Source organism: Gobius niger, assembly GCF_951799975.1.
Source record: "Gobius niger genome assembly, chromosome: 16".
Taxonomy (NCBI): domain Eukaryota; kingdom Metazoa; phylum Chordata; class Actinopteri; order Gobiiformes; family Gobiidae; genus Gobius; species Gobius niger.
The window spans coordinates 25859952-25874317 of NC_136867.1; positions in this window are offsets into that span (position 1 = coordinate 25859952).

A 14366-nucleotide genomic window follows, 5' to 3' on the forward strand; every position below is an offset into this window, starting at 1 on the left:
GTTAGTGTCTATCATGAAACCTTTCTTCTCTGCCCACCTTCAGCTTCCTCTATCAAAAGTCGCAGAGTCTCCACAAAAACAAAACTTTCCTTCTCTTCTTCTGGAGCAACTTCACCGTCCAGCGACAGCCTCCACTTATGGTTTTACTCGTTATGCATGAACTTTGTAAAGCACTTCTCGGAGCACATCACAGGCTGCGTTCATGTGACGACGTCGGGAAGACATTCGAGCGGAAAAACCCTGTGATTATGAAGCATTTGCAGCGATTTCATGAACTTGCTGGTTGTTCTAGCGTTTCTGTGACGCTGAAAAGTGACTCTGCAAGTTGTGAAATGTGCCGATACTCGTCCCTGTAAAGAATTAGAATGCTACATTGAGCTATTGAGCTTTGAACCCATGAAAAAAAAAAGCATCAAAAGTCATTGAACTCTGCCGAAATCAAGGCCTAAATGCTATTAAAATGCATTAAATATAAATCATTTATTGAGCTTTGAATCCCCAAAACAAGGCGAAATTAGATTTTTTTTTTTACTGGTTTACTCAAAGATCATTCTATCCTTTATTCAGATTTTGCCACCACAAACGTCGGCCATTTTGGCATTTTTACACATGAATGCCTACCGTATTTTCCAGACTATAAGTCACACTTTTTTTCATAGTTTGCCTCTGGGTGCGACTTATACTCAGGTGCGACTTGTATATCAAAATATATAATTTCACATGTTTCATATTTTCACACTGACAGCCACTAGAGGGCGCTCAAGGCTTGTGTACCAGTATCAGCTACTCCTGTACCACTGGGGGGGAAAAAAACATGCCCAGGTCGTTGCCAAGGCTGGTGCGACTTATATCTGTTTTTTTCTTCTTCATTAGGCATTGCAGGTGTGACTTATACTGAGGTTAATTCATCATGAACAACTACTTAACAATGAATAAGTGAAGTACGTGAAGAACTTTTCATCAGGAGTTAGAGAGCGATACCTCTTGTAGTTGTTTTTTAAAGCAATACTAAGTAAGTTGTTTACCTTAATAAATCCTTTTCGTAGTCCCTCTGGGGGAATACAAGTGTTAATGGGACGATTGGGGGGTCTTTCATCTCCCCCTGGTGTCTCTGGCCAGAAAACCACTATTGCACTTTAGCTGCCTCCGGGTACGAGTCACCAATACACACTAATGGAATCACGAAGAAGAAGCTAACGGGCAAAGCTAACTGCGGGCTAGCGCCACTTAAGCAGTATTTACAGCCAAGTTTGAGTGGAAAAAGTATCTCTATTGTGTAATTGGATGAACAATATCCCTCTGTCCCTTTGTCTTTTCTGTCAGTGTAGTTTGCTACGACACCTGCAGTGGCGCTTATGGCCTCTAGGGGCATGAGTTGCTTACGGTGCGTTCCAGGCAAATGGTAAATGGTATTTTTCCCACTTTAAAGTTACCGGTTATGACCTCAGTGCGTTCCAGGCATAGACTGTAGAAAATAATGGACGTCTTATGCTCACTCCTCCCCGTTTACCAGAATGACCACGGCCGTGGGGCAATTCATGGCGGATTTACAGGCTCCCCCTCCCCAGCTCTGACGAAGCATGTTCCTAAAAAGGACATACGGGCGGGATTTTCACCGTAGACTCGGCCCTTGTGTGACGTGTAGCTCGCGCTGCTCCAATGCTAACAGTCAGAGCCTCATTAAGTACGAGATTTCAAAAAATCATATTACGAAAACCAGCCTCGTTTCATATATTGTTATTAACCCAGCGTTATCTCAGGAGGAAGATCTAGCCTAGTCTAGCGTTGAAACAATTGAAACCAGGCTTTAAAGTAGTTTTTAACGTGTCTAAAGTCCAATGCTTTTCAATGGGGGCCTAGCGGCGATATGGAGGTACTACAGCAACGGCGGAGCAATGGCGGCCCCCACGTTTGTGGTCAAAAAGCAGGGCAGCCAGCGGCCATTGGTTCCAGGTGATTAAGCTTGTATGTAAACAAAAATGCTAATGCTACAACAGTTAGTTCATCCGATGCTAACGTTTTATGAACGGTTCTCCAAACAAGATATAATTAAAAACATGCGACATAACGTTATGGTGAAAGCTGTGAGTTTTAACATTAGCAGCACTGTTCCACTGGGGGGCGCCTCTACTGTCTTCATCTCGTATACGAACTCGTAGCAGTCTTTAGGTGTCCGAGTTTACAAGTTGTAATTACACTGCAAAAAGTATTTAACTAGATCAGTATAAACATCTCAATTTGAGCACAATAATCCAAATTTTAGTTGTTTTGACGAGTTAAGAAGTTCTTGGGCATTTGTCCAAGATTATTTCACTTGTTCTGAGATGTTTCTGACTCGTTTCAATACATTTCATCCTTATTTCAGGTCATTTTCTTTGCCAATGGGATAAGAAAATTGGTCTTATCTCATTGGCAATTTTACTTTCTTATTTCAAGCGAGATTTACCCTAGAACTGGTCTGAAATGTCCTCAAACAAGCAAAATAAACTTGGTCCGATCAGGAAAAGTGTCTGAATGAGTTAAAACCGCTCAAAACAAGATACATTTCCTCAATTCAAGTCATTTAAGCCAATGCTTGATATTTACTTTTTGTAGTGTACCAGTTCACGCGGCGTTCCAAGGCATTTCTCCAAGTGGGGAAGTGGTAAATTTACCAGTTGCCTGGAACGCACCATTAGTACTGCTTTAAATCACTCTTAACTAATCAATTGTTCATGATGAATTAAGTGTTAAGTCATCATTTATTAAGGCTAAATAATGTGTAGTTATTATAAGTGTTAATGCTGTGGGATCATGGATTGTTTTTTGAAATTCAAAACTCAGTAATTCAGGCGAGAAAGAAGATGTAAAAAAAAAAAAATCCCTCCGAAAAACACATTTTGAGAAAATGGCCCCTGAAATTGCAATTTCCCAAATAAATCTACGGCGAAACATTGAATCAGTGCAATAATGAAACATGTTATTGTGAAGATGAGGTATTCTTTAGTCTCCAGGTGAAAGTTTATTTGCTAAGAGACCAAATTGTCCCAAAAACCTGAAAGCATTGCAAGTTTTCTGACTCAAACCTGACAAAGATTCAGGTTTCCGCTCGAAGTCCAGCCCATGAACGCAGCCTTTTCCAGCCACATAAATACTTTGTGCACATGAACCTTCTCTCTGACGTTTTTTGCCGCAGTCGACGGTGGACGGACTTAATCGTGATGCTGTTTCCGAGCACTTTTCTCCAGGAGTGTTGCCTTCACCACTGCCAGGCTGAACACGGACGACCATCATGTGTTTCTCACTGACAAACGAAGACTGGGCCGTGCCAAACCAGTCCGAACCATATCGACGCTTCCTCTCGCTGTCCTCCCACCGAGTCAATGCAACGTTTTGTGTATCAGTTTTGAACAATGTTTTTTTTTATGAATGAAGAGAAAGGGAGTTTGTTGGTGATGTTCAGGTAAATGTGACGGCCAATACAACCTAGTTTCACGAAGAGTCTGGTGAAGGTGTAAGAACTTTGAAATCAGGAAGGAGTCGTGTTTTAAAGTGGACACATCATGCATAAGTGTGAAATGTGTGCAGTGGAAAGGAAATCCAGCCTTACACGCTTTTCCTGTTCTTTACGAAGACGTCGTCTCCATAAGATCACAAAGAGCCAAAACAGAATTTAACTTGCTATATGTAATGTGAAATAGGGCTGGGACGATGAACTTTTGTCACGATACGATATTCATCACGATACTCAGGGGCCGATCCGATGCTTATTGTGATACAGTGAGTAATTATGATAAGGAAAAAGTTTAGTCTAGTTACATTTTGTGTTAATACACTTTTCAAAATGCTGTTACTGGTAAACAAAGTGCATGATAAACATGCCTCCAAACTCTAGTATTGAAAGTAAATGGTCTCAATTTATATAACGCATTTCCACCTACATTAGTATTACGATAAGTATTACGATACTTGATAAAGTAACAATACTTGGTATTGCAGCACAAAGTATTGCAATACTATAGAATATTTTGTCCCAGCCCTAATGCAAAATAGTGCATTTTCTTTACAAATATTTCTTTGATACGCCTCTAATAAGACTAAATGTCTGTAATCATGATCAAAATAATGAAATAGATATTTTTGAAAGGCTCGTCCACTTTTGGGTCCCGACCCACAATCATAAACATTTTTTCCAGTACATCCCCCAGAAGCCCCGTTGTAGGAACAGGCCACCGTTTTTAAACACTGAGATATGTTCTTACCTGAGCTGAGACGAGTTGATGTGTAGCTGTCTGGTCTTTACGCTTGCCCTCAGTCACGTAAACAGAGCACAGACGCCGTTAGCATTTAGCCTCTCCCAGCATAAGCATAGCTCCAAACTGGGCTGAAGCTAGTTGCTACCAATAAAACATGTCGATGTACTGGGCGGATAAAAAGGGGAACTATATTGCAAGGCGTAGTAATATTGCTACGCCTCAGTGCGGAGGTTTGGCCCCTGGTCTTTTGGAGCCACACTTTCCTGTTTCTGATCTAAACTCCTTTAATTGCTGATGAGAGAAGTTATTATAGGAATAGTTCACCGTTTTTACATACTGAGATATGTTCTTATCCCACTCGAGTCGCCGCTGGTCACGGAGATCTCTCGAAGACGTCCCGTGGTAGTCTCAGTGAAAACGAACAAACAGACTGACAGACCGAGACTTGAAAAAGACTCCATGTTGTCTCTGCATGGTCTCCGAGAGGTCATCGCGGACTCAAGCAGTTAGTGCCTCCGCTTCACAGCTAGAAGGTTCCGGGTTCGATTCCTACAGGACAGGGCCTTTCTGTGTGGCATGTTCTCCACGTGTCTGCGTAGGTTTCCCCTACCACAACAAAACATGTGCAATAGGTGAGTCCTTCAGCCAGGTGATTCTGACCATCAGCCTGGCTCCACATCATGGAGATGGGTCCCCGGGCGCTGCACTGCCGTCGACCACTGTTCCTTACACCCTAGCGGCATCGAAGGATGGGTTAAAGGCAGAGGACAAATTTCTCTACGGGGACAATAAAGTAAACAAACGACCAACCACCCAAACCAAAAGGTCAGGTGGATCTCTCGGATACCATGAGGAGACTCTGCTGTAATAGAACCTGTTACCTGACCCAGGGGCGGACTGGGACTGAAAAACAGCCCTGGACTCTGACCAGCCTGGCCCAAATTAGCGTAATTGTGACACTTCCACAAATACATATTTTAACCTCTTACCCCCCGCCTTAACCGAGTGCATTTTCCCCATTTCGGCTTTTTTTTAATTTATTTTTTTGATTGGCATCATCAGCAAAAAGAACGGGAAAGGTGGTCGTAAAAACAGAAGCAAAATCATAAATATAAATAATAAATAATAATGGTCCCAAAATTGAACCTTGTGGCACACCATACACCACGGAACTCCTTTTAGATTCATGTTTTTTTATGCTGGGCTTTACCCAAATCTAAAAGCTTCTCGACTGGAGAGCAACAATGCAACGCCTCATTTGAAAGCCAAGACCTACAAAAGTGATGGAAACTTTTCGTCACGTCATTTTTGTCATATTTTTGTTGTTTTTTTAATTATTTTTTCTATCATTTTTTTGTTGTGTTTTTCTCACGTTTTTGTTGTTTTTTCATCCTCTTTTTCTCGATATTTTGATGCTTTTCTTTTAAACTTTTAGATTTGTGTAAAGCTCGGTTGAGGCGGGACTGGTGGTCCTCGAGCCAGTGGCCCTTCTGTGCTCTTCCAGAATGGACATATGGCCAGTCCGCCCCTGATGTGACCAGCAGCAACTCGAGTCTCCAACTAGTCTCCAGGCTGGTGAGATGGACCCTTTGCATCTCTCTCCGATGTTCTAGCGCCTTTAGCAAAAACAAATAACAGGCTGTGGGCTCAAAGCAGAACATTACGCATGATGTGTCCCCTTTAAGTTCTTGAGAAGGACAGAGACTTGTAATCGGGATTATTCATACATGCATGAATGAAGGAAAACGTAACTCCAGGTCTGTTTTGAAGAGGACACACCGCTTGAAGCTCATAATCCGGGAAAGATGCCTTACTTCCGAGTTAATGCCAACCTTCACCACCGCGTGTCCACAGTTTCTCCTCTCAGTTTTGCCACGTTCGTTCACCACTTCAAAGACAAAGACCACCCTAAACGCAGAAGTCCTTTGTGTCTCAGGAACGACCTCCATTTGCAGTGACTACGAGCTCATGAAATCTTGAATGTTTCTCGGTGGAATCCAGTTAAATTATGTATTTTTAATTTATTCTTTTAATTCTGTTGTTGTGATTGATTTCCTGAATGTGTCGTTATTGCACTGGAGATGTGGGTGTTTTCCACTATAAGCAGGGCGGTTGTGTCAGTGAAATATATTTGACTGAGGTAATGATGGAGTTTCAGTAGGAGAGTCTTTTAAACTTGTATTTTTCTCTCATAGGATTCACAGATGATTTGACTGATCCATAAAAACAGAGCTTATTTATAATGACAGGTATTTTTCACGCTGTTCTGACTTGTAGTGCCCGGTGTTTGTCCACCAGGAGGCAGTGTTGAACAGATTTAGCACATTGTCAAATCCATTGTGTGCCATGATGAGCCTTTTTCCACTTAAACGCTGGGTTTGGTTGATTTCTTCATGAAACCCTAAACCTTTTGTTCCCGTTGATTCATTACCTCACAGTGTGAACGTGACGGTGTAAAGCACTGATGGATTTTCACTTGAGAGAACAGCAGTCCGAGCCGACCAAGTTTTTATTTTGTTAAAGGTTTATAGTAATGTGAAAAATAAAAATAATCATAATACGGATGATTTGTGGTCGGTCTTTTTCTTCTGTTTGTGCACTTTAGTTACTGAGGCGGTAGATCTGGGATAATCTGCATTTACACATTTTTATACTTTAGTAGCTAATGTGTTTTAAAGCCACACTGGTTAACCTCTAACAGCGCATTTTCTCCAGTTTAGCCATACCCAAATCTTAAACCTTCTGGACGAGAGTCTTTAGGTCAGTGTGTAACGTCTTATTTGAAAGCTAAGACCTACAAAGCTGATCTAAACGGATCTTTGTCCACACATGCCATGGTGCTTTTTTTTAATGCTTTTTTGTGGCTTCTTTTGCACATTTGTGTTCCTTTTCTGTCCCTTTTTTGTCACGTTTTTGTCATATTTTTGTCTCTTCATCACTTTTTGTCACATTTTTGTCACGTTTTTGCCACATTTTTGTCACATTTTTTTCCCACTTTTTTCCCCCTCATTTTTGTCACTTTTCTGTCTCATTTTTGTCCCATTTTTGTCTCTTCTTCATCACTTTTTGTCACATTTTTGTCACGTTTTTGCCGCATTTTTGTCTAATTTTTGTCACATTTTTGTCTCTTCTTCATCACTTTTTGTCACATTTTTGTCACGTTTTTGCCGCATTTTTGTCTAATTTTTGTCACATTTTTGTCTCTTCTTCATCACTTTTTGTCACTTTTTTGTCACGTTTTTGCTGCATTTTTTTCCACATTTTTGTCACATTTTTTTCCACTCCCCCCCCCTCATTTTTGTCACATTTTTGTCACGTTTTTGCCACATTTTTGTCACATTTTTGTCACGTTTTTGCCGCATTTTTGTCACATTTTTGTCACGTTTTTTTCCCACTTTTCCCCCCCTCATTTTTGTCACTTTTCTGTCTCATTTTTGTCCCATTTTTGTCTCTTCTTCATCACTTTTTGTCACATTTTTTTCCACTTTTTTCCCCCTCATTTTTGTCACTTTTCTGTCTCATTTTTGTACCATTTTTGTCTCTTCTTCATCACTTTTTGTCACATTTTTGTCAAGTTTTTGCCGCATTTTTGTCACATTTTTTTTCCACTTTTTTCCCCCTCATTTTTGTCACATTTTTGTCACATTTTTGTCTCTTCTTCATCACTTTTTGTCCCATTTTTGTCACGTTTTTGCCACATTTTTGTCACATTTTTTTCCCACTTTTTCCCCCCTCATTTTTGTCACTTTTCTGTCTCATTTTTGTCCCATTTTTGTCTCTTCTTCATCACTTTTTGTCACTTTTTTGTCACGTTTTTGCTGCATTTTTTTTCCACATTTTTGTCACATTTTTGTCACATTTTTTTCCACTTTTCCCCCCCTCATTTTTGTCACTTCTTTGTCACGTTTTTGCCGCATTTTTGTCACATTTTTTTCCACTTTTTTCCCCCTCATTTTTTGTCACATTTTTGTCACATTTTTTCCCCCCTCATTTTTTGTCACATTTTTGTCACATTTTTTTCCACTTTTTTCCCCCTCATTTTTGTCACTTTTCTGTCTCATTTTTTTTGCATTTTTGGTCACTTTTTTGCAATTTTGAGGCTTTTTTTTTTGCATTTTTGTTGCTTTATTGGTGCGGTTTTGTCGCTTTTTGTGTAAGTCACATGACAAAACTGGGTGGCTTTTTTTGTTTTTACTCTTTTGCTGCTTTTTGTCACATTTTCATCTCTCTTTTGTTGCTCTCTGTGGCTTTTTTTTCCAAGACGTTTTTAGTTTTGAATAATGGCAAAGCGGAGAAAATGTGCTCAGTTCAGGGGGTTAAGACGTTCACATGTCTCTCAATAAATAGAATAAAATACAAGATATAGACACATATAGTTTTATATTGTGATAGTTGAAAAATACATAAACAAAAAAACATGTCAAGGTCAAGTTCATATACACTGTAAAAACAATGATCATTTTAAGGAGGAAATGGCATACAGTACATTTACTTGAATTAAGAGATTAAACCTAAAGTTAAAGTGTAGTAAGTCAGTATTTGTCTCTCGAATTCTCTTCTTGATTCTTTGATTAAAAGATGGTCATATAAGATAAATTGCCTGATACTTTCTCTGTATATAAAGCGTGGTCTTTACAACGCGGTGCCGCTGCGTCATTCATTTACTTTGAGAGCAGCGCCGACTATTTTTATCCTCCATAAATGTCACTGATTTATTCTCGCATAAAAACTGGGCGTAAAAGTTGACAGTCGAGTTCCTGAAGTCAGTCCACATCCACAAAGGCATTTACGTGTCCCTTTGTGCCTGTGGAACAAGAGAGAAAAGGAGATTTTCCATAACGGTCTTTAATGCTGTAATGACAATAACCATTTGAGGGTTTTTCCTCAGCAAAATCTTTCCTGCATCATAAAGAAGTTGCCTCACATTAAAACAATGAAACAAAACAATAATGTAAAGTCCAAGCAAATGTAATGTCAAGGCGAACACAGTGTCCAATTAAACAGAGGTCATGTCCAAATAATCATGGTGCGCGGATGTCCCTGTCCTTTGGAAAAACTCATAAACCCAGTGGGAGAAAAGAGAAACCTCGGGAGAACCACAGAAGGAGAGGTAGATCCACTCCCATGGACGGACAGGCTGTGGATAGACCCTGGGCTGATGGGAGTCTCTCTGCAGTCGGGCCAAGAACGTCCAGTTATTGTTGGAGCTTCAGTTCTGATTGTCCAGACCCTGTTGGACTGGGGTTCCTCCACAGTTAGGGCTGAAGACTGTGATGCTACACTGACGGGTTTCTGCAATTTCAGCAGTAGTTTCCTGTAATATCAACAGTTTATTTTATACTGTAAATTGCAATTACAGTAAAATACTGTAATTTGGATTCTGGGATAAGGTCAATAATAGAAAGCTGCAGAACCGGAGCCGAGACAGATCTACGACAGTGTCACCAGTTTTATTTATTTATCTTTTTACTATAATAATAAAAATTGCTATATGAAAAAACTAATTGCAAAAGTACAGTTGCTTCCATCCATCCATTTTCTTCCACTTTCCTTTTTCCAAGTCATGGGGGCTGTTGGAGCTGCACCAGCCCCTATGGCTCAGAAGGACGGCCTCATGGTTCTAACCGGGCCTGTTGGTCTCTCATGAGGGGCTTCAGAACCGCTCTTAGGACCTGTTTACCCTGGGAGACCCTACCAGGGGCACGAAGCCCTTGACAACAGAGCTCCAGGATCATTTGGGCGCTCAAACCCCTCCACCACGTTAAGTAGCAGTTCCAGGAGGGTAACATGTATCCAATGCACTTTATTTATTTATTTATTTTTTATTAAAGCACATTTAAAAAAAATCAGAAATTACTTGTGTAAATGTGAGTAGGTCTACCATCCACCTCTGCTTGTAATATGGTGGACATACTGTTTACATTCATCAGGGAAACCAGAACTCTCAACTCCCTGTTTACATGATTTACTGCAGTACCCCGGATGTTTAGGCTCCAGAAAGGGGCGGGGCTAATGACAAATACGCAAAGAAGCTTTTTTTTGCATTTCTTTAAAGACAGTGACAAGAACTATCCAAAGAAGCACTGAACACTGTCACTGATAAATAGCTGATAAATCATAATGCAGTGTAGTTTTGTGCATAATGCAGAAGTGACAGTTTAGTTTGAGAGCAGCGCTGACAGACACTGAAGCTACTGCAGTGTTTCGTAACGTTTACTGTGGTGTTTTGTTTAGCCTCCAGATACAATCGCTGGAGAAAAGGAATATCTAGTGAGACTTTCCTGGTCTCTTATAACCTTGACATTGGCTAATCCAGAAAGCGGAAATCAAGATATAGCATTTACATGGACAAAAACAAAACCAGGATTATTAAAATAACAACCTGGATACTCAATTGCATGTAAATCCATCTCACCATCATAAGGAGGAGCAGCGGCTTTAGTCCGAGCTCCTCCCGCGCCTTTCTCCTATCTTTACAGTACAGAACAATCCTGTGGACGAGACTTCATTTTGCAGGCGCTGATTTTCACCGAGGCTCCACCGCAGCGGCGCCGGCGGTTCATAATTTAATCCTATTCATTAAATGCAAATACAGAGGGTCCATTTGGCTTGTGGAACCTTTCTCCTCCGCTCCCCGCTGCTCGCTGACGTCCTGTTGAAAAGGCGCCGCTGAGAAAAGTGCAGCCGTGAGTCAGAAAAGTTCGAAGAGAAAGGAATGAAAGACAAGCTGCAGACCGGCCTCAGGTGAGTCACTGCGGTCTGTCGCTTTCCCGCCGTCAAAACAAACCAAAGACCAGCGTTTCTGGGTAGAGCAGAGTCTGGGTAAAGTCAGGCATCACGGACAAACCACACTCTCCATGTTCTACTCAGTCCAGTGCATTTGAGGTCAGGTTTTTATCATCATTAAAGGGGGGGGTATTATGCAAAATCGACTTTTTCAAGCTCTACATAATGTTATTATGTCATTCCCTCATTTAAAAACATGCCTGAAGTGTTGCCTTGGCACATTCATGTATTTTTGAGTAATCTGTAAAAACTCTGATGGCGGCCATTTTAGGGATAGGTTTGCCTGAGTCCTCCTAGGAACGCCCCCACCTCCTGGAGACGCCTCGAGCTTTCGTCACCAGCCGATTAACCAACCACTGCCCCTCAGCAGAGCCCCCTCCCCACTGATGCCACAGACAGCGTGTGGAGGGGGCGTGTCGGAAAGAGTCAGAGGTTCTTAAAGAGACAGAGGCCTATTTCAAGACATTCACTACAGCCATTTTGAGAGAGCAAATTATACAAGGCAGTTTTTCTAATTTACTGCATTTACAAACCAACAGAAGGTTCCGTCATCATTGTAGTGTGATATAGACTGGTGCTATGTGATTGAAAAAAGCATAATACCCCCTCTTTAAGTTTCCTCAGCTGCCGCAGGAAGAACATCCTCTGCTGGGCTTTCTTGATGAGGGAGCTGGTGGTTGGCTCCCATTTGAGGTCCAGTCTCGTTTTTCGCCACATTTCTGTCACCTTTTCGATGCCTTTTTATAGCATTTTGATGCCATTTTATAATGTAATGTAATTTGACCAAAACACATTAAAAAACTCAACAAAAATGTGATGAAAACGTGACAATCATAACACGAATGATGTAGTTAGTTTTGTAGGTCTTAGCTTTCAAATGAGGTGTTACATTGGCCTGTGAGCTCCAGTCGAGAAGCTTTTAGATTTGGGCAAAGCCAAACTGGAGAAAATGCACTTTGTTAAGGCAGGGGTTAAGAGGTTAAATCTCATATTAAGTCAACATCTCCATGGAAACGAGCTGGAGATGTCTGATTGGGCATTTTCATCAATAAAAATAACTGTAATAAAATAAATGCGTGTGGGCGACTTTATTCTGCTGATTGGATTCAATGTATGATGTTGTGGCTTTAAAAAAAAAAAGACTAGATAAATAACATGCAAATAAAAAGTACTTCTTATCGCCAGTATTTTTTTATTATTTTTTTTTACTGAATGGACTCAAGTTATATAGAATTGTTTGACTAAATGTTGACTAAAACCAAAAAGATTTAAATAGTAAAAAAAAATAATAATAATAAAAAAATGAATACCCGGAACCAAATATGGAATATATCGGTGTTCTACTCGGAGTAAAGAGGATAATACACAATACCGGAAGTAGCTTTGTTTACTGGTTGCCGCCCGCCAATAATCGAAAGAAGAAGAAGAAGCTTTGTTTACTATCGTGGAGAGATGGAAGCTGATATCCAAAAACAGTCTAAAGTGGAGATTCTGAGACGGCTGGTCATCGATAAAATGACCGCGGCCATGCGGGAGGTCCTGGCGGCGGTGGAGGCGACAGTCGCCGGATACGAGGCTGAAGTTTTGCTTTTGAAGCGAGAGTTAAGTCACAGCAGGAAGAAGCAACAGGACGCGGGGCTGCAGCTCCACAGAACAGGTCTGTGGCGCATCCTCACTGTTTGTGTCCGGTGGAGTTGTGGTTTCTTTAATAGATAAGAAAATATACAATTTGTACATTAGAACAAGCCTGTAAATCTCTACAATGTATCATAAAATCTGTTCATCTGACTTTTCCTCTTTTGCGAAACACAACCTGACAGAAAATCCCTTAAAAATGTATGCATGACTTTCCTATTTTAGTTCAATTTCAGCTGCGATTTAGTATTTTACTAATTATTTTATCAAGTCTTTTTTTTTTTTAAGTATTGTGTTTAATTTGATAGTAATGTAATATCTCAACGTTTGTTTTGTGCACTTATTTGATACTACCCTTGATACCTACCAATTTTACCTACCAAAAAAAGTATTTTATATAGACTTCCTTGGATTTTTCGGCCACATACTTTTTTTGCCCATCTGTAGATTTATATATATATATTTTTTTTACCTTTTTTACCTTTATTTAAACAAGATAGTCCCTTTTATATTGAGAATCTCTTTTTCGGGGGAGTCCTGGCCCCCAAGGGGAACCTATTGTACACATTTTTAGTGGTAGGGGAAACCGGGGAAATCTATGCAGACATGGGGAGAACATACAAACTCCACACACAAAGGTCCCGTTCAGGCCTCGAACACGGGACCTTCTTGCTGTGAGGCCCTCGCTCCGTTATTTAACTGTTGTTCATTATTTTCTCACATGAGCCGCCTTGTTTGTTTTGATTTGGACGGACCATGCATTGCTCTGATCGGTTCACCCACCTCATCATAGTCGATATAAAGTATGTTCCAAATTATTATGCAAATTATATTTTTCTCGGATTTTGTCAAATGACTCAAGTCTGTCAAGTCAACACTGTTAGAGGATAATTTGAATGTGATTGAAAAAAGCTCCCAATGATAACAGTATTTATGGCCACCATTTTCCAACACCAACCATTCACTACTCCATCCCTCTGACCATCCAGGGTTGCATGGCAATCACCAGTGAAGAACTCTGTTTGAAAATGAATCTTCATGTATTTCTGAGCCACTGCAGCCGTTTCTGTTCATCAGCTTCAATGAACAGTTTAGGAGAGGCCGGATAGACGGTTTATGCACAACTGCAGCCTCTGGAGGGTCCTACACCTTGATGTTCGGGAGACTCCAGAGGCATCAGCAGCTTCAAATACCTGTTTGCTCCTTTGTAGCTGCTGTTTTGTAGCAGCTGTTCTCTTAATCTGATGTATTTGTCTGGCAGAAACCGTCCATGTTGTGCCTTTATCTGCACAAACCCGTGTGTGTCTGAATCATCCACTAATCTCCAAACATAGTACGCTTAATCTTTCATGAAATATCGAAGATTTTAATACCTAGACCAAGACATTCAACTATTTCACGCTTTTCATCAGTAGAAAGATCCTTTTTCTTTCCCTTATTGCTTGAAAATGATGATCTGCATAATAAAGTGGAACACCCTTTTTCAGTCTTTTTCACTTAACTGGGCTTATCTGACAACTAATCACAGCTGTCTGAGATTGATGTCAGTGATTCAATGAGCCCTGAGACACAATACCATCTATGAGTTTCATTGAAACCAATCGTGAAAGTAAAGAGAATTGCATATAATATTACTGGTAATTCCTGTCTGGTAATTTTCATTATTTACAGATCCAAGTGCAGAAGAATGGAAACTGGAGTTCAAAGTCT